The sequence below is a fragment of the Pseudophryne corroboree genome, chromosome 6, assembly GCF_028390025.1.
Source record: "Pseudophryne corroboree isolate aPseCor3 chromosome 6, aPseCor3.hap2, whole genome shotgun sequence".
NCBI classification, from domain to species: Eukaryota; Metazoa; Chordata; class Amphibia; order Anura; family Myobatrachidae; genus Pseudophryne; species Pseudophryne corroboree.
Window position 1 is genome coordinate 274,698,166 of NC_086449.1, and position 19,314 is coordinate 274,717,479.

At 44.8% G+C, this 19,314-nt stretch overlaps 1 long non-coding RNA gene across 1 annotated transcript in view; it reads left to right on the forward strand.

The window, feature by feature from the left end:
- Positions 1–19,314, forward strand: part of LOC134935184 (uncharacterized) — a 216,461-nt gene that overhangs the window by 176,601 nt on the left and 20,546 nt on the right. Inside the window, exons 2-3 of the long non-coding RNA XR_010179969.1 lie at positions 18,905–18,973; positions 19,050–19,262. This is a non-coding gene — a long non-coding RNA (uncharacterized LOC134935184). The remainder of the gene's footprint in view (positions 1–18,904; positions 18,974–19,049; positions 19,263–19,314) is intronic.

Below are 19,314 nucleotides of genomic sequence, written 5' to 3' on the forward strand. Positions count from 1 at the left end.
CTGAGTGCGGGTAGGATACAGTGTAGGTTACAGTGCAGGGAAGATACAGTGCACATCGGATACAGTGTGGAATACAGTGCGGGTCGGATACAGTGCAGGTCAGACCAGTGTGGGTTGGCTACAGTGCAAGGTCAGATACAGTGTGCATTGGATACAGGGCGAGATACAGTGCAGGTCGGATACAACAATAGTGCACTTACTGTGGCAGGGGATGTCAGCGTTGTCCTCAGTGCGGGGCTGTCAGCAGTGCAGGGGTGTCCTCAAGGTAGGGCAGCCAGGGTGTGTCGGCAGTGTGAAAGTGCCGGTGGTGTCCTCAATGTGGGTATGCCGGCAGTGTCCTCAGTGCGAGGGTATTGGTTATGCGGGGTGTCGGCGGTGTCCACAATATGGGGGTGCTGGCAATGTCGGCAGTGTGAAAGTGTCGACGGTGTCCTCAATGTGGGTATGCTGGCTGTTGGCAGTGGGGGGGGTTCAGGCGTTGTCAGCAATGCGGGTGTCCCAGTGGTGTTCTCATTGCAGAGGTGCTGACGGTATTGGCAGTGTGGGTGTCCCAGTGGTGTCTTCAGTGCAGGGGTGCCCATGGGTGCCTCATTGCAGGGGTGCCGGCAGTATTGGCAGTGTGGGTGTCCCAGTGGTGTCTTCAGTGCAGGGGTGCCCACGGTGTCGGCAGTGCAGGTGCCCCAGTGGTGTCCTCAGGGCAGGGGTGCCGACGGTGCCCTCATTGCAGGAGTGTCGGCAGTGTGGTTGTCCCAGTGGTGTCCTCAGTGCAGGGGGTGCCGACGGTGTCAGCAGTGCATGTGCCCCAGTGGTGTCCTCAGTGTATCAGGTACCGGCAGTGTCAGCAATGTGGGAGAGTCGGAGGTGTCCTCAGTACAGGGGTGCCGGCAGTGCGGGGATGCCGGCAGTGTCGGCAGTACGGGCAGCGGTGTCGGCAGCACAGGCAGCAGCGCTATTAGCACTGTGGGGGCATCCATCTTGCCCATTGTAGCCTATGGGGACACGCTGATTGGCTGAGAGCCGTGACAGACGGCTCTCTCAGCCAGTCGGCGGTCTTACATAGGTTACTATGGAGACTGGCTTCCGAGGCAAAGACTTTAGGATCCAAGAGCAGGATTCTGAGGTTTTGCCCTGTTTACAGATCCGAGTCAGGTGCGCAAAACCGAGCCTGCCTCGGATTCGGGCTCGGGTCTTAAAGTTCGGAGGGGGGGTTCGGTTCTCAGAGAACCGAATCCACTCACCCCTAATTAAAATATACAATTTCTGGGCAAACATAACAAGAATTAGGGCCTGACTCTGAGTCGGACACAAAGTTGATGTCGCATGTAATAATTGAGCAATATTTTTTTTCTACTGCATATGCATCTAAGTCGCACTACGCATGAATCCAGACAGTGCCGGCGCTAGACGCTCAGCAAGGTCTGCAAAGCAGGGAGGCGCCTGGCACTAAAGGCGCTCTCCCTGCTCTGCTACTGTACCTTGCTGATGCGCAGTGTTGTTGCCAGCTGCCGCAGACTGCGCCTGTCGCACCGTGTGACAAGCAGAAGCGGTGCTGACAGCATGAACACAGGATCCTCGGTCTCCTCCTGTGTCAGAGCCCTCTCCCTTCCCTGTCCGTCTTGCTCCTCCCTGCTGCACATGTCATGCTGGGAGGCAGGAGCATCGTCCCCACCTCCTCTCTTCCCTCCCCTCTCACAGCAGTCTTCAGCACCACTCCTCCCCCGAGTCCCCTCTCATCAATGGTGGATTCAGGACCAGGTAGGGAGAAAAGGCATATTAGTGTGTGTGTAAAGTGACATTTTACTGTGTGCTGGGGTGGGGATAAAATGAAATATTACTGTGTACTGGGATGGGGTGGGGGGATAAACTGGTATGTTACTGTGTGCTGGGGTGGGGGGATAAAGTGGAATATTACTGTGTACTGGAGTCGGGGGATGGGATAAACTGGTATGATACTGTGTGCTGGGGTTGGGGGGAGATAAAATGAAATATTACTGTGTACTGGGGTCGGGGGGGGGGATAAACTGGTATGTTACTGTGTGCTGGGGTAGGGGGGGAGATAAAATTAAATATTACTGTATACTGGGGTCGGGGGGGAGATAAACTGGTATGTTACTGTATGCTGGGGTGGGGGGGATAAAGTGGAATATTACTGTGTACTGGGGTGGGGGGGATAAAGTGGAATATTACTGTGTACTGGGGTCGGGGGGGGGGATAAACTAGTATGTTACTGTGTGCTGGGGTGGGGGGGATAAAGTGGAATATTACTGTGTACTGGGGTGGGGGGGATAAACTAGTATGTTACTGTGTGCTGGGGTGGGGGTGGATAAGGTGGCATATAATGTGTGCTGGGTGGTGGTGGTAGTGTAGTGTGTGACGGGGACTGAGCTGCAGGGTAGCTGTGGTGTAGCGTGTGGGGAGGGGGGATAAATTGCTTAATTAGTCATTGTGGGGAGGTAGATGAAAGAAAATCCCTTATAAGCCATGTCTCGCACAGCCTTATCAGGGCTAATTGAATAGCCCCCCGAGACACAATTACCCGCGATCAATGACCGTGGGTAATAGGATACCTCCATATGTTGTGTAAAGGTCACTAGGACTGACAGATTTTACTTATGGACTACAGGGCTGCATCCCCCAGGTAAAATCTGCCACCCGCAGGGACTGCCTAGCAGTGGCAGTGACTTACGGTACCATAGGAAGTGTTTCTCTTCATGGGAAAGTGTTTTCTCTTCATGTAACTGTAAGTCCAGACTTGTTATGTTCCTATTTTTTTTTTAAATTTGTTAAATGCAGTTTCTCCACTGCCTGCCACCCGCTGCCTCTCCATAGCCGTCACCTCTCTCTCCTGCCACCCACTCACTCTCATCCTCTCACCATCACCTGTCTCTCCAGTCACTCTCTCCCTGTCACCCCCCCTCCCTGTCACCTCTATCTCCTGCCACCCTCTCCCTGTCATCCAACCCTCTTCCCGTCACCTCTCTTTCCTGTCACTCTCCCCTCTCTGCATCACCTCTCTCTCCTGTCGAACTATCCCTGTCACCCACTGATTCTCACCCTTTCCCCATCACCTCTCTCTCCTGTCACCCATTGACGCTCACCCTCTCCCCGTCATTCTCTTTTTTCACCCTCTGCTTGTCACCTTCTCATTGTCACCTTCCACCTCTCACTGTTGCCCCCTGCCTCTCCCTAGCTTCACTCTGTGCCCATCTCCCACTATCTCTCACTGTAGTTACCCTCTCCCTGTCACTCACTGACATTCCTGTTACCCACTTACTCTCACCCTCTACCCATCACCCTTTCTCTCCTGCTATCCCCTCTCTCTCACACACCCGTGATCCATACGATTGCATGGTGTGTGCACTCCCACTAACCGGATGCAGCTAGTCGCAAGCGCAATGTGGCTGCTTGTGGGTAGGATGAGAGCGGAGTAGGAGGGCGCAAAATTTAGAGTTTGCAGGAGCGCGTCGAACACCCTAGCACCGGCCCTGCATCCAGAGTTCCTGCGCACAGCTGCATTGGAGATGCATGGTCTCAGAGGGGTTCACTACGGCTGGCCGGCGGTCGGGCTCCCGGCGACCAGCATCCCGGCGCCGGGAGCCCGACCGCCGGCTTACCGACAGCTTGGCGAGCGCAAATGAGCCCCTTGCGGGCTCGCTGCGCTCGCCACGCTACGGGCACGGTGGCGCGCTACGCGCGCCACACTATTTTATTCTCCCTCTATGGGGGTCGTGGACCCCCACGAGGGAAAATAAGTGTCGGTATGCCGGCTGTCGGGCTCCCGGCGCCGGTATACTGAGCGCCGGGAGCCCGACCGCCGGCAAACAGAAGACCACCCGTCTCAGAGATGTCCTGAAAATGAATTCTGGGCAGTGACAGAGGTGGCTAAGCCCTCTCCTCCCTTTTCTCCGGGTGATTGATGGCTGACGTTACTTAGGTCTTGCAGCAGTGGGGACGCAGCTTAGTTCCAGAGGCGGGGCTTAATTCAGGTGCTGCTAAACAGGCTGGCTTCTAAGGATGTGTATGTACCCCTTACAATTACACCTCAAAACAATGCAAGTCATAGGAGTATGCAACACTAGTTTATTGACAGTCATTATACCCACAAAAGCAGAGCTTGCTGAACTGAAGGTACCGCCGAATAGGTGAGATAGGAAAAAGTACATGAGTGAAGAGGGTCCTGCTCGTGAGCTTATACAGAAGGGAGAGACCGTATGCAAAATATATACTGTATATATATATATATATATATATACTGTATATATATATATATATATATATATATATATAGAGAGAGAGATAAAAAAACAATTTTATATTGTGCGTGTATATATATATATATATATATATAAAAAAAAGTCAATAAGAGTGTGCATTCCCCAAGGCTGAGTGCACCCCCAACTGTTTACATTTGGAGTTGTACCCGTTTGCATAGCTCCCAAAGCACTTTTAACTTTTGTTACATGAGTGTGGACTTATTGGTATTCAGTATGTGTGTGTGTGTGTGTGTGTGTGTGTGTGTGTGTGTGTGTGTATATTCTTTATTCACTGCACTAACTCTACACTGTGCTGAGCGTGATTAATCCTGTTTGTTTTTAACTTTTATAGTCTATTTATTATGTGGGGATTTATTACGGTGTTAATTATGCACTTCTGCTTTAATGTTGTTGGTGTCATTTTAATGGGTGTGTTTTGGCAATTGAAATGGGTATATATGTGGAACTAGGTGGCCAGTGGGGATGTAGTTGATTTGCCGGCGGTCTGGATCCCGGTGGTCAGGATACCGACGCTGGAATCTTGACCGCTGGCAATGCCGCCAGCCAGAATGCTGGCTAGCAGGGGCTATTCCCACTCGTGGGTGTCCACGACACCCATAGAGTGGGAATAGAACCTGTTGTGAGCGCAGCATGCCCACAAGGGGCTCCGTTATGCTCACCCTCCCCGCTGGCATTCTGGCGGCTTGGGTGCCGGTATACTGACCTCCGGGATCCCGACTGCCAGCATTACAGCTCCAACCTCGCCAGTGTATTTACGTCAGGTCCAAGTCAGGACCGTAAGGTCAGTTTTACAGCTCTGTAAATGAGACTTTCTGTTCAAGAATGACTGATAGAAGTATAAAGACATAATCAATGTCTATATAATAAAATCGACTTCTGATAAAAATTATGTGGTTGCAGTGGAATGTACAGTACTGACTGCTGGTCTTATCTTTGACCCCCCATACCAGTGTCAGGTGCACCGGAGAGTGTGAGAGGACGGTGATAGCGAGCGTCATCGTTAAGATGGAGAAAGTGCAGAGAAAAGGGGGGTAGAAATAAATATGTAAAAGCCAGACCATGCCAGCAGAAAATAAAAATGGAAATAGGAGTACAGAGAATAGTTTAACTCATATTAAAATAAATGTAAAAAAAGTAACCAACAAACCTGGAGCTGCCAGGTCCAACCACTGAGAGAAGGGTAGATTACCTGCCAAAAAGAAATCTTATACTGAAGCCATTACTGAAATTGTACCTCAATGGGCAGAAATGAAAGAAAAGAAAATCAAAGCTTTTACATTGAGCTTGTTGTGTTCTGCCAGCGAAGGGTAAAGCAAGTGGAATATATTGTGGTTGATTTATGAGATTCATAAGAGTTCCCCCTCCCAAGGTAAGAGGGCATTTCACCAAAGGTCTGGCTGCTTTATTGCTTGATAGAACATGAAGTTTCTGTGCAGAGATATACTACTAGCCTCAGAATCATCATGCACCTATGCTAGTGAAGATAGATTAGACCTGTCGGCAGTTGCAGATGTTAATCTGTGCCTTATAATTCTTCAGACTACTGTGTGTGATAACATCTCACTCTTTTACATAACACTTGCTACCACTGATGTTCTCAGAAGAAGAGCACTTGTGTTCCAGTTACGTTGTAAACAACTCTCGTAAATACACCAACCTGAAATGGAGGCGAGTGAAATGGAGAATGTGTTTTCTTTTTTATGTGTGTGTGTGTGAAAATGTGGGATATTATAAAAGGCTTTGAATCTAAACATTCTCATCTATTTTCAGAGAAAGCAATACCCAATGTCAGCCCATGTTACAAGCTGTCCACAATTTCCTCATTTTCATCATAACCTGCCTTCAGGCAAGATCTTCACATATTACCGAAATACTATTATCTTCAATCAATTGCTGGTCCAATCCCCCTCTCCCACCCTTCTGTTTAGTACATGGGTTAAAATGGTAGGGGTGTTATATCACTGACCTGATATGTTCTAGCCCAAACACTTCTTATATTGATCACTATTTTGGGGTGTATCAAGAGTATGAATTGTATTTTAAATGTAAAATACCATATTTTTTCTGTAAAGATATTAAATTAAAATAAGGCTCAATATCCAAATTCCTTTCTATGATAGTGTCTAAATCACTATCAACAGATGCAGTTACTTCCCTCTAACACAGGGGTGGGGAACCTTTGGCCCTCCAGCTGTTGTTGAACTACACATACCAGCATGCCTTGCTACAGTTTTGCTATTTGGTCATGCTAAAACTGTTGCAGGGCATGCTGGGATGTGTAGTTCAACAACAGCTGGAGGGCCAAAGGTTCCCCATCCCTGCTCTAATACATAGAAATAATAAACTAACAGACAAACTATGGGGTTGAAGTATCAAGCAGTGAAAAGAGGGGAGAAGTGGATCAGGGGAGATGTTGCCCATATCAACCAATCACCATCTATCTATCATTTTATAGAATGTACTTGATAAATGCTACATCAATGCTACTTAGTTGCTATGGGCAACTTCTCCGTTAGTCTACTTCTTTACTCTTTTCACTGCCTGATACATCACCCCCTATATTTGGTTAATCCCTACTTCCAAATAGCCCTTCAGTTCTCATACATGTATAGTTCCTCTCATTGCTTTTCTTCTATGACCAAAGGCGTTGCCTAAAGATGTATGGTAGCTTCCATAATGTTATATTCATTTTTAAAATTATTCAACCAAATTTTTTTTTTTGCCCCCAGAACTAGTTATAAGAATTATAATTTATATCAGATATATGTTGCCAGTACTGCGTATTGAGAATGTAGAAAAAAAATACACTGGTTCTTCTGCACTTAAATCTCTCGTCCCTCTTTCCTTATAAACTGACCTTATTTTCATCTATCACTGGCTACCAAACTGTCTATTGCATTTCTATGTGTGTACTATAAATGGAAGTGCTTAATGCGATGTTGTGTCTAGCATTTCTAGCTGTGTTTTAATTTATGTTAATTTGTATTTAAAAGTCTGCTTGGATGCCCTTCTCAACACAAGGGCATTTTACAATTCTAGCAAATCCCAAGGGCCATATTTATTAAACATGAAAAAACCTTATCTTAGGCAAAGAGATTTACTGTCTTTCTCCTGTGAAAGGTTCTTCATACAAAGCATAGGGAGGCCTATTTAAGAAGGACCACCGAGTGGTGCTAGCAGAAGATAATACTTGGAAAAAAATGCTCTATCAATTCAAGAGCTATATTTTCCCTATGGACTACTGTAAAATAATAATTTTCTAATTACTTTTTGTCTATTTCCCCCCCCCACTAAGAACTAATAGCCAAACCCTGGGCTTTCAGTTCCACTGCACATGCGTGAGCTGACTAGCTAGGTAAGGCATGCAAATACAGTATATTGTCTGAAACTTTCCCTATTGCTCCCTTTCAGGAAAGCCAGGCAGCTGAATGACATTTTGATAATAAACTGCTTTGATAAGACATTCTATCATTGCTATAACTGGTAAATATGGGAATGTGTAGTGACAATTCTGTGAAAGACCGGATAACCCTTGCCACCTTCTGTATTGCACGATGACCACCCTGGTGAAGGTGGAAGTACTCACGATGGTTTTACTTCTCAGTGCTTTTATTTATTCCTCTCATTGGCTCCCTGATTCTGCATGCAAGCAACAGAAGGAAAGCAATGATTTTCATTCTAGGACCTATTGCTGCACTCCTCCTGTAGCTCGTGGAACGTGCTGGCTTTAGGCAATGGGGAAAGTGAGCAGGGCGGGTCGCCTGGGCACCATATAGCCAGGATGTAGATCTTTTTAATATTACATTTTAATTATGCCCAATCATGGGAGGGGAATGCATTTTCCTTGGGGCAGCCCTGGTTTGCCAATGGAGAACCAAAAATGCGAGAGGTGGATTTTCACATTCTGTATAATCCTGCATCTTCCTACATACACTATAGATCAGTGGTTTCCAAACTTTTTGGAATCACGGCGCCCTAGAATATCAGAATTTTTTTCACGGCACCCCTAGGCCAAAAATTTCTTATTGAGAAATGTAGAAAGAAATATTACATTAAGTAGATTGCGTTTATATGTCATCCTTAGGGTCAGTTGTGTGGTGGTGAGGGACAAGATTTGCTTCTGTTTGGCCACATATTTTATGACTGGCAGCCACCAGCACTGGTTTTGCCTATTATATTGACCATGAATAATTTGAATTCGTCCTGGACCACCATCCCAGGGCACCCCTGCAAGTGTCCCGAGGCACCCCAGGGAGCCACGGCACACAGTTTGGGAACCTCTGCTATAGATGATGAACAATCTCATAAATCAAGAGGCAATCAGAGAAAGGAATCCATTGGTTGCATTTGGATATTCTCTATATAAGTGGCAGAGGACAGTTTAAAATCAGCTCTAATGTTCTACAGCTCATGATGATAGCCAAGTGAAGGCTGAAAGTCATTTTAATCAGATAACTTGTTAAAACTTTGTGTAATCAAGGGTTTTTACACTACAGTGCCACACGTAGCCATATACACTTTTCCCTTCAAGTCTGAATTTCCCATTACTCCTGAGTAGTAGCAGAAGGCCTCTTAATCAGGACACAAAAGACTCTCCATTTTATTTTTATATTTTTTGTACAATCAAGTTCTGCATTAATCAATATGTTTCCCCTGAGCATGTCAGCTATGAGGAAAGTAAGCTTCCTTCCATGTCACACTGCTTAGGCTGCATGCAGCCTTTGCAGCGATTAAAATGTCCTTCACTTATCCAGGAAATGACTCTTCTTTCTTCAGATATTAAAATGAAGCTAAAATAGAAAACTGAAGATAATTAGCAGGTAGACATATGTCCCTTTCCCCTGACACAACAGCAGTGCTTTGTAATTATCAACTAATGTTTCCATTTCTGGATTTCTTTTACATGTTAAAGCCTGTGTATTAGCGGTCTAAATAATATTTGTAATATTACTGAAGTGTTAATGTAATACACATTTAGTATAGATAGGAGTATATTCAATCAGTGCCGAATTTTCCGACAGTCGGAAAATCGTCACTAATTCGACCTCAGTGTATTTAATAGTGGGTGTTTTCGGACGTATTTGAATCCATTTTCGCCCATGCCTTTTCGTTTTGTTTTTGCCGAATCGGCATGGGTGAAAACAAACCCCAAAACTGTTGAAAATGCCTGCAAATTCGTCAAAACGCGTGGATCGGCAGTGAATTTGTTGATCGATGTGGTTTTTGCCTGTGCGGATTTTTCAACCAGAAGAAAAACAGGCATTGAATAGGTCGATCAAAATTCGACTGAAAAAACGGGCAAAAAGTTACTTTTTTTGGACTGGCCTATTTGATAAACTGAGGGATGTCGTAGCATCATGGCTTACCCTGCCTGGACACTCCTCAGGATTTGTGATTTCTGATAACACCACAAAAATTGTGAGAGCATTACAGCTGGGTGAATTCCAGCACATTCACCAATTCACAATTAACTTAGTGGTACAGGGTTGTTGTTGTTTTTTTTTAAATGACAGGGGTGTGCAGGAGATGCTGTCTGTGGCCCAAAAAGTTTTGGTACATTTTTGGCAATTAGCAACAGCATGCAGGAGATTGCAGCACGTGCAAGAACAGTTTAATTTGCCCTGCCATCAACTGCAGTAAAAGGTGGTAACAAGGTGGAACTCCACCCTTTATATGCTTCAGCGGATGAAGGAACACCAAAAAGGCATCCATAGCTATACAATAATCCATGACATTGGGAAAGGATGGCAATGTACCTTAGCCCAGTGCAGTGAAGAGTACTTTCCCAAACCCTGTGAAGTGAGTTCTGGCCCTGCTAGCTTAAGTAAGGTGATTCCTCTAATCAGGCTATTGGAAAATCAGCTAGAGAAATTGAAGGAGGAGATTAAACAAAGCGGATCTGCAAAGTATACTGGACTTGTAGATCAAGTCCTTTATTTGCTTCACCAGGATCCACTGGTTGCCAATATCTTGAAATCTGATCACTACATTTTAGCAACCATGCTTGATCCTAGGGGTAATTCGTATGCTGTGTCTTTCTTTCCAACTGGCCCAGATCACAAGGGATGCAAGGAGCTCCTGGTGAGCAAGTTGGCAGCTAAAGACATCTCCTCATTCAGTTTCTTCAGCAGCAGGCAGAAAAAACTCATCTTTCCCAAAAGACACAGTGGTGATGCAAGTACATCAACACAACATTTTGACATCTGGTCAGGTCTAAAAAAATTGGCTAACACTAGTGACCTCTCCCGTAACTCCTTCTGATATGATCACCATCCAAAGAATGGTGGAGGATTATTTTCACGACAGCGTACTAATAGGCATGTCACCAGAGTCCCTTTGTGTACGGGAGGAAAAAAAGGCAATTTGGAGGCCCTTGTACAAACTGGCTTTGCCGACTTAAGCTGCCCACCCTTCAGTGTGTATTCGGAGACTTTTCAGCACAGCCGGGAACCTTGTGGCCGAACGGTTTAGGAGGCTACTTCCTCACAAAGTGGAATAGATTATGTTCATCAAAATGAACTAGAAATTCCATGAGGAAGACCTTTCCTGGCAATTATGTCAAAGTACAGAGACTTCTGTAATGGTGGATTCCAAGGGGGTGAATTAATATTGTGTGAGGATGATGTACACACTGATGAGGGTGAGCATGGCAATGATGACATCTTGCTACTAGAGCTGTTGCCTTAAGCCAATTGGTAGCCTGTTTTGTGGGGGCCCAAACAAACCAAGCATTTCAGCCACAAAAGTGGCAGTCCCTGTTTTTGAAGTGCTTGGTTTTTTAAAGTGTGCATGTCCTTTTTAATATCCAACATAGGGGTGGGCAAGAGGACAATTCCATCTTGCACCAACTTTCATTTCTGCCACTGCTGAGTGGCAGTGTTTCATAGATGTGCAATAAACTGTCATCTGATTGTGCCACTGCTGTCAATTAGTAACCAGCCAGCTCGCTGAAGCCCTAGGTCAATATTGGTGAAACCAATATTGTGAGGTGGGAGGTGGTCAAAATTGTCTGGAAATTAGTGGAAATTAATGTTGTTGAGGCTAATAATACTCTAGGAATACAAAAAAGCCCAAATTATGTGACTTTAGATTACATTTTTAAAAAAAACCTCCAAAACCATCAGCGGTTTGGCAAATCTAAAGCCGTACGACAAATCAGAGTAAAATCCAGCAAAAATGGTCCGGTGCACATCTCTACTTTCAGCGTTATTCCTTATGTGGTGTCCAATGGGTATTCCTAAGCGGGGATTGCCCAGTTGCTGGGGGGGGGGGGGGGGGGATCGCCCAGTTACTGTTAAAATGCTGGAAACCCCATCAACTCCCTTCGTGTTTTTATGAAGAGTATCTTTATGTCTTTAAAATCAGAATTATGAGCCATGCATTCCATTTTTATTTATTAAAATTAGCTACAGTATGCAAACAAAGTATCTCATGAACATACTCTTTTCTCTTACGTCCTAGAGGATGCTGGGGTCCACATTAGTACCATGGGTTATAGACGGGTCCCTTGGGAGCCATGGGCACTTTCAGCGTTTAATAGTGTGGGCTGGGTCATTTTATAAAATGTGCCCGGGGAGCCGGTCACAGATAGGGGAGCTCCTAGGAGTTGTTTTAGTTTTTTTTTTTTAAAGAGTTAGGTATAGGAAGACTGCTGGCAACTGCCTCCCTGCTTTGTGGGACTTAGGGGGGAGTAGGATCCAACCCTAGAGGTTAATAGCCCCTATCTCCGCTGACAGGACACTGAGCTCCTGAGGGTGATGATCACAAGCCCCTGAGGCGACCGCTCACTCCCGCAGCACGGCCGCCAACCCCTAACAGAGCCAGAAGATCGAGGTGGTGAGTATGACGCCAGCGCAATGATACGCGGGTCGCCGGCAAGAATGGCGGCATAAGGGTAGGAGCGCAGGGCTGTAAGGCTGCGCTCCGGAGGGCTCAGAGGTACAGTGGGATGATGGACGGCAATGGAAGTCAGGAAGAGACCATCCAGTGAGCCCTAAATGAAGGTGTAGTGGTAGGCGGCAGCAGGATGATGCACGGTAGCGGAAGACTGGTTTTGCCTGCTAGTGGGGCTTGATCACGGAAGTGATCCGCTGTCGCTTACCGCTACAGCTCATGGGATGGTCTCTCCCTGGCGTCCCGGGTTCACTGGTAACTGGTTGCAATGGCAGCTATAACCTCTCACTGCCACTGTCACCCGATTATACTAATTCCTGCTGGTATTTAGATTTGATTTATTCCTCTAGCACTGGCTACGGTGTCAGCTATATCTTTTTATTGCTGTCCTTTGCCACATTGATATGCCTGATCCATCATGTATCTTTGGTTGCTAGCACCGGTCCTCCACAATACACTTAGCTTGGTATCAGTCACATTTGACTATTCTGTTATTAATAGTGCTTGATGTTGTGGCTTGGACATGTGGTCTGAATCTATCTAATCTTAAGAGAGGGTCTTTCCCGGGTATACACTAAAGCTATTTTGCAGGGATACTGTGTTTCTGTATACGTTACTATTTGATCATAGATATATGCAGAGGCACAGTCCAGCATTGTTGTACCCTAACTCAATTCCTTTTGGCTTTTGGCGTGATCTATGAGCATATTGGAACATTATTCTATTACATGTTAACCCTTTAATGTCCGGTACACATGACATCATTTTTTGCATCCATTCTATTGGCCTCATGAGCAATTACAATATCTATAATTTTTCAACCATTTTCTGTGCTTAACATGGCACAGTTGAGAATGTTATTGTTCTCAAAGGTTTAGTACTCATTCATTTGGATTGATTTAACACACATTGTGAATCTCCACTCTCTCTCTTTCGTGGACTCTCACCAGTGATCCGGAGAAACCAATTTATGGTTAACATTAACATCATTACCTCTGCCTAACATTGGCAGCAGATCCACCTGTTCCTTCTCACTGTATCTATTCTAGGAATTTTTAATTTTCAATTGATCTCTCATCAGTGATCCAACAATTGTGTTGCAACATTTAACAACATTCTACTATCATACCACACTGAGGTGGTCATTCCGAGTTGATCGCAGCCAGCAACTTTTTGCTGCTGCTGCGATCAACTAGTACACGCCTATGGGGGAGTGTATTTTAGCTTAGCAGGGCTGCGATCGCTCGGCAGCCCTGCTAAGCTAAAAATGTTTCAAGCAGAACAAGACCAGCCCTATACATACTTACCCTGTGCGACGATCTCTGCGATGCTGGAGCCGGCTTTGACGTCAGACATCCGTCCTCCGTTCTCCTGGACACGCCTGCGTTTTCCTTACCACTCCCCGAAAATGGCAGCCAACGGTCTGGATCCGCCCAGGAACGCCTTCTTCTTGTCAATCTTCTTTTGGTCAGCTCTGCGACTGCTTTCTTCGTAGGACGCGACGTAACCCGGCAACCCCTGTCACCGGGCAACATCGCGCAAGCGCATTGCGGCCGCCGTGCATTCTGGACCCTTTCACACGGCAGCGATAAACCGATGCGTGCGAATGGGTCGGAATGACCCCCTGAATACGCCCCATACCGTTCGAACTTGGAAGCTAAACAGTGTTGGGCTTGGTTAGTACTTGGATGGGAGACCACCTGGGAATGCCGAGTGTAGTAGAATAGGATTCTGGTTCTCACTCCCTGCCTTACACTGACAGCAGAATCACTGTTCGTTTCTTCCTTCAATCTTGCATAATATTTGCATAATGTTTGCATAATATTTACATAATTTGCATAATATCTACAATATTCTCGGTTAAATCAGCACACAAGGAGGTACTTTGTTCGGTTACAACATAAATATCCTCCTGGTGTGAGCCCCCCTTATTGACCAGGTAGTCTTTATCAATAGTAACAAGTGTTTGCAGGTGGAGCGGCGTGGTCTATAATCCAATATATGAACTTATCGAAGGTGATTTTACATGACCACAAACTTTTGGATGTATGCTTTTTTATTTCTTATATGTTGTTTGTTCCGTATGATTGGATACACTGCTCATTTTAGATGATGATCAATAAAATGTATGTTTTAAATCCTTATAATATTTAGATTTGTCTAATACTTAAAGAGTGCACCCACAAAGGAGTCTTTCTTCTTCTCCAATTCTGCTCAGTAGTTCTACTGTTTGACTTTGGGTGCACCACCAGAGAGGCACTATCTAGAGATATTCTCCTATATTTGATATTTTCTAATTTCTATATGTTTTTGATATTTTCCTGATATCTTTTTGACTAGTGCGGAATCATCCCCATTGTACTTGCAGAGTGTGTATCTTCTCCAAAGGAGTCTATTCCATGTACTCAGGTATGCAATATACTGTCTCAGCCCTCTGAATCCGAACCCCAATGGGTGGCTTCTATTAAGGGAATGACATCCCAGATTTCATCCGGGATAGCTCATAATGAGACTAAAACACAGGTTTTGAAAGGATCTGTAGAGGTTTTGTCGTATTCAGCTCCCGCTACCTCATCCAAAACCCCTGATGTGTATCCTAAAAAGCATGCTCTTGCACAAATAATACATGTCGACACGGATACCGACTGATTAAGGGGACGGTGATGGTGATATACGGGAGGGGGGAGGCATCCCTTGCTAAGGGGGTGCAACTCATGATTGAGGATATTAGGGATGTTTTACACATTACTGATAAGGTTCCTGAGCAGGTGGAGGAGGCTTACTTTACTGACAATAAGAAAGCCTCCCATACCTTCCCTGCATCTAAAGAATTGAATGCATTGTTTGAAAAATCCTGGGAAAATCCAGAGAAAAAGTTTCAGATCCCTAAAAGGGTTCTCATTGCTTTTCCTTTCCCTGAGGAGGATAGGAAAAAGTGGGAAAACCCGTCGGTCGTAGACTCTTCTGTTTCTAGGTTGTCTAAAAAAAGTGGTTTTACCTGTCCCTGGATCCACCTCTTTAAAAGAGCCTGCTGACCGCAAGATTGAGACTACACTCAAATCTTTATACACAGCAAATGGCGTAACTTTAAGACCCACTATTGCTTGTGCATGGATTTCTAAAGCCATTGTAAAGTGGTCAGGCACTTTACTAGAGGATTTAGATTCTATGGATAGAAGTGACATTGAATTGTTTTTACATCACATACAGGATTTTGCAGGTTTCATGGTGGAAGCCATGAAAGACCTTGGACATCTGAACGCGAGAGCTTCTTCCATGGCTGTCTCGGCATGCAGAGGACTCTGCCTGCGCCAATTGTCTGTGGACACAGAATCCAAGAATAGTGTGGAGAACCTACCCTTCACAGGTCAGGGTCTGTTTGGGGAAGCGTTAGATGCGTGGATCTCCACGGCAACTGCGGGTAAGTCAACTTTTCTTCCCTCTGCTACACCACCGACTAAGAAATCATATCCTACGTCTGCGATGCAGTCCTTTCGGACTGCTAAAGCAAAAGAGTCCAAATCCCCCTCCACTTTCTTTAGAGGTGGTCGGGGGAAATCCCGAAAACCTGCACCCACAAGTTTCCAGGAACAGAAGTCTGGTTCTGCTTCCTCACAGTCCTCGGCATGACAGCCTGGAGATTGGGCAGGTGGGAGCAAGACTAAGAAATTTCAGTCATGTCTGGGCGTCCTCAGGCCTGGATCCCTGGGTACAAGATATTGTTACCCAGGGGTAAAGACTGGAGTTTCAAGAACTCTCACCTCACAGATTCTTCAAATCAGGCTTGCCAGCTTCACTGACAGAAAGTGCTATCCTACAGGAAGCCATTCAAAAATTGCTAAGGTCAAATGTCATTGTTCCAGTTCCACCTCACCTACACCACAAGGGTTATTACTCAATCCTGTTTGTGGTACCGAAACCGGATGGTTCGGTAAGACCGATATTAAACCTAAAGTCATTGAACCCCTACTTGAGGGAATTCAAATTCAAGATGGAGTCTCTGAGAGCGGTGATCTTAGGTCTGGAGGAGGGGGAATTCCTGGTATCTCTGGATATCAAGGATGCGTACCTTCACATTCCGATCTGGCCGCCTCACCAGGCCTATCTTAGATTTGCACTGCTGGACTGTCACTATCGGTTTCAGGCGCTGCCGTTTGGCCTCTCCACGGCACCAAGAGTTAGTATTTTAACACAAAACTTAGTAGATTTACTCACATCCGAACGAAGAATTTTCATCGTTGAAGTGATCGGAGTGTGATTGACAGGAAGTGGGTGTTTCTGGGCGGAAACTGCCCGTTTTCTGGGAGTGTGTGGAAAAACGCAGACGTGTCAGGGAAAAACGCGGGAGTGTCTGGGGAAACGGGGGAGTGGCTGGCTGAACGCTGGGCGTGTGTGACGTCAAACCAGGAACGAAACTGACTGAACTGATCGCTATTTGTGAGTAAGTCTCGAGCTACTCAGAAACTGCTAAGAAATTTCTTTTCGCAATTCTGCTAATCTTTCGTTCGCAATTCTGCTAAGCTAAGATACACTCCCAGAGGGCAGCGGCTTAGCATGTGCAATGCTGCTAAAATCAGCTAGCGAGCGAACAACTCGGAAATCTCCCCCCGAGTCTTAGTGATGTAAAAGATATATATGCCAAATTTCAAGAAGATTGGATCATATTTAGAGGTTGCACACTTTGATCAGTTTTGTAAAAGTAGGCAAAAAAATAAGATTTTTCAATGTTAATTACTTTTATTGGGAAAACTACAAATCACAAACTTAAAATAATACTAAAACTAGACACTAAGGGGTATATTTACTAAGATTCATAATGTTCAGATTTTGGTTGAAGTTTAAACACGACTGACATCGGTAGTGTTAATTTGCAACTTTTTTTTTTTTACGACTCATTTACTAAGCTTTCGTATTTTGTGTTTTCGTATTTTTCGATGTCGATGTCATTCGTATATTTTTTAATGTGAACGCGGCCGAATCTTGTATTTGCGGCCGTATTTTGGTGGATTTTTACGGATTCATAAATTAATTTTCCACGGCAGTGTTTTTGTCCCTTCCCGGCCGCGTTATATTTTCTAACTTTCGTTTTCGTCACTCGTCCGTGATTGGTTGTTTTTGTCATGGAGGAGTGTCTGTGCTCATTAGTATAAAAATGCCCCCAACCAGCCGCACCTCGTGGGTTTAGCTAGTGGAGAGGTGAGAGGAAGTTGGTGTTTTGGAGTTGGTGATTTGTTGGTCGGTTTTGGAGGTTTCTTGCGATTGTTGAGTGCTGTATTGTGTCTGTAAGTAGTCTTGTGATAATTGTTGTGTAGTCTATTTAAAGTTTTTGTAATTTTTAGTGTTTGTGCATTTTAGTTACAGTCTATTGTCATTGTTTGTGAGTGTGTGTGTGTGTGTGGTTGGTGTATTGTGTGTAGTGGTAGTGGAGGAGTGTGTTTTGTGTTTTTTTTTTCTTAGTGTTATTTGTTGTTTGTCATTATTATGTCCCAGTCAGAGGTAAGTGAGAGGGAGGAGGTGAGTGAGGTGGAGGAGGTGAGTGAGGGGGAGGAGGTTAGTGAGGTGGAGGAGGGTGAGGTTGCTGCTGTGGCCTTGAGTGATAGTGACAGTGATGGTGGTGTTGCTCCGCAGCCACACACCACTACCAAGACGGGCAGAAATGTTAAATTTAGCTATGCGGAAAATATGGCTTTGGTGCATGAGTTGATGCGCCATCATCGCCAGTTGTTTGGGCATGATGCGGCCAAGGTGCCTTCGTGCAGGAAAACTATTCTGTGGGGGAAGGTAGTAGCGTCAGTAAACAGTGAGGGTGTGGTGAAGAGGACCAAGGACACGTGTCGGAAGAGATTCTACGACATCAAGCGCCGTGTCAAGGCAAAGATGGCAAAGGAGGCTAAGTCAGCCAGGCAAACAGGGGGTGGCCATCCCTTTATAGCGTCTTATCGGGAGTGGGAGGAACCTGTGCGGACCCTTATTCCGCATGAAGTTGTTGGTGCGACTAATGTGCGGGATTTGGAACGTCCTAGGCATGATGGTGTTTTTTTTTTTAAATTTGTTATATCTGCATATGTGTTTATGCCTAATTAGTATTTTTTAAATGATATTGTAATGTTAATATATTTTTATGTTATAAATTGATTAGCTATTTGTGTTTGTTTTTTTAATGATTTTGTGTTTGTATAGTGAGGTGTTAGGTAGTTATGGTTTTGTGTATAGTGTTTTTTTGCTTGGTCCATTTTGTAAGTTGAAAATTCTTGCATAGATGGCTTTATTTGTAAAGGGACATTAGTTACGTGTGAGTCACGTGTTGTTTAGAATGTAATTTTTGTTTTGTTTTTATTTGTTTAATGCATGTTGTATTTTACTTGTCTTTGTGGGCAATATGTTAGTGTAGATGGCTAAGTATTGTATGTTTACTTTATATTCACTTGGCAATTTTTTGGTTTTGAAAATTTAAATGACATATTTTCTGATTAATGTAATACTTAAAAATATATGGTAATACATGGGTGTATATTCAGCTGTTGGCCATGGAAAATTAGACTACTTGGCTATGTTTTTGTCTTTGGAAATGGAACCTCATTAGCCTTTTCACAAACAATGAAGCAACCCATTTTTAAATAATTTATTGGTAGAAAGTGTACTCATGTTAATCATATGGCCACATCACTAAATGTTGCTGCTTACAAAAGTACACACTGTAATTAAAGGTCATAAACACCAACTTATCATTTTTACAGTACGAAAGCAAGCCACCACTTCCAGAACACAAGCAACACTGTCAAGAGCTGTGGATGCTGGCGATACAGGTAACGCAAAACTGACACCAGTTAATGTGCCCACCACAAAATTTACAAACAATCTAATGTTTGCATTAATCCATAGGAACTTCAACATCGCATCACAGTCCAAAAAGACGTCCTTCACAGGGGTCTGGCAGCCACACGAGCAGGCCTACCAAGAGACGTCGTCCTGATGTCGCACCAACACCAGCATTAAGCCCACCCCCACGTCGTATTTCAACTGTGTTGCCTCAGCCACCAGAACACATTTTGGAGAGTCCTCAATCACCGGAACCACATTCCCCTCAGCTGTCTGGTGAGTAAACACAAAACAAAAATTACAAATAACATACTTACACACTGTTTTT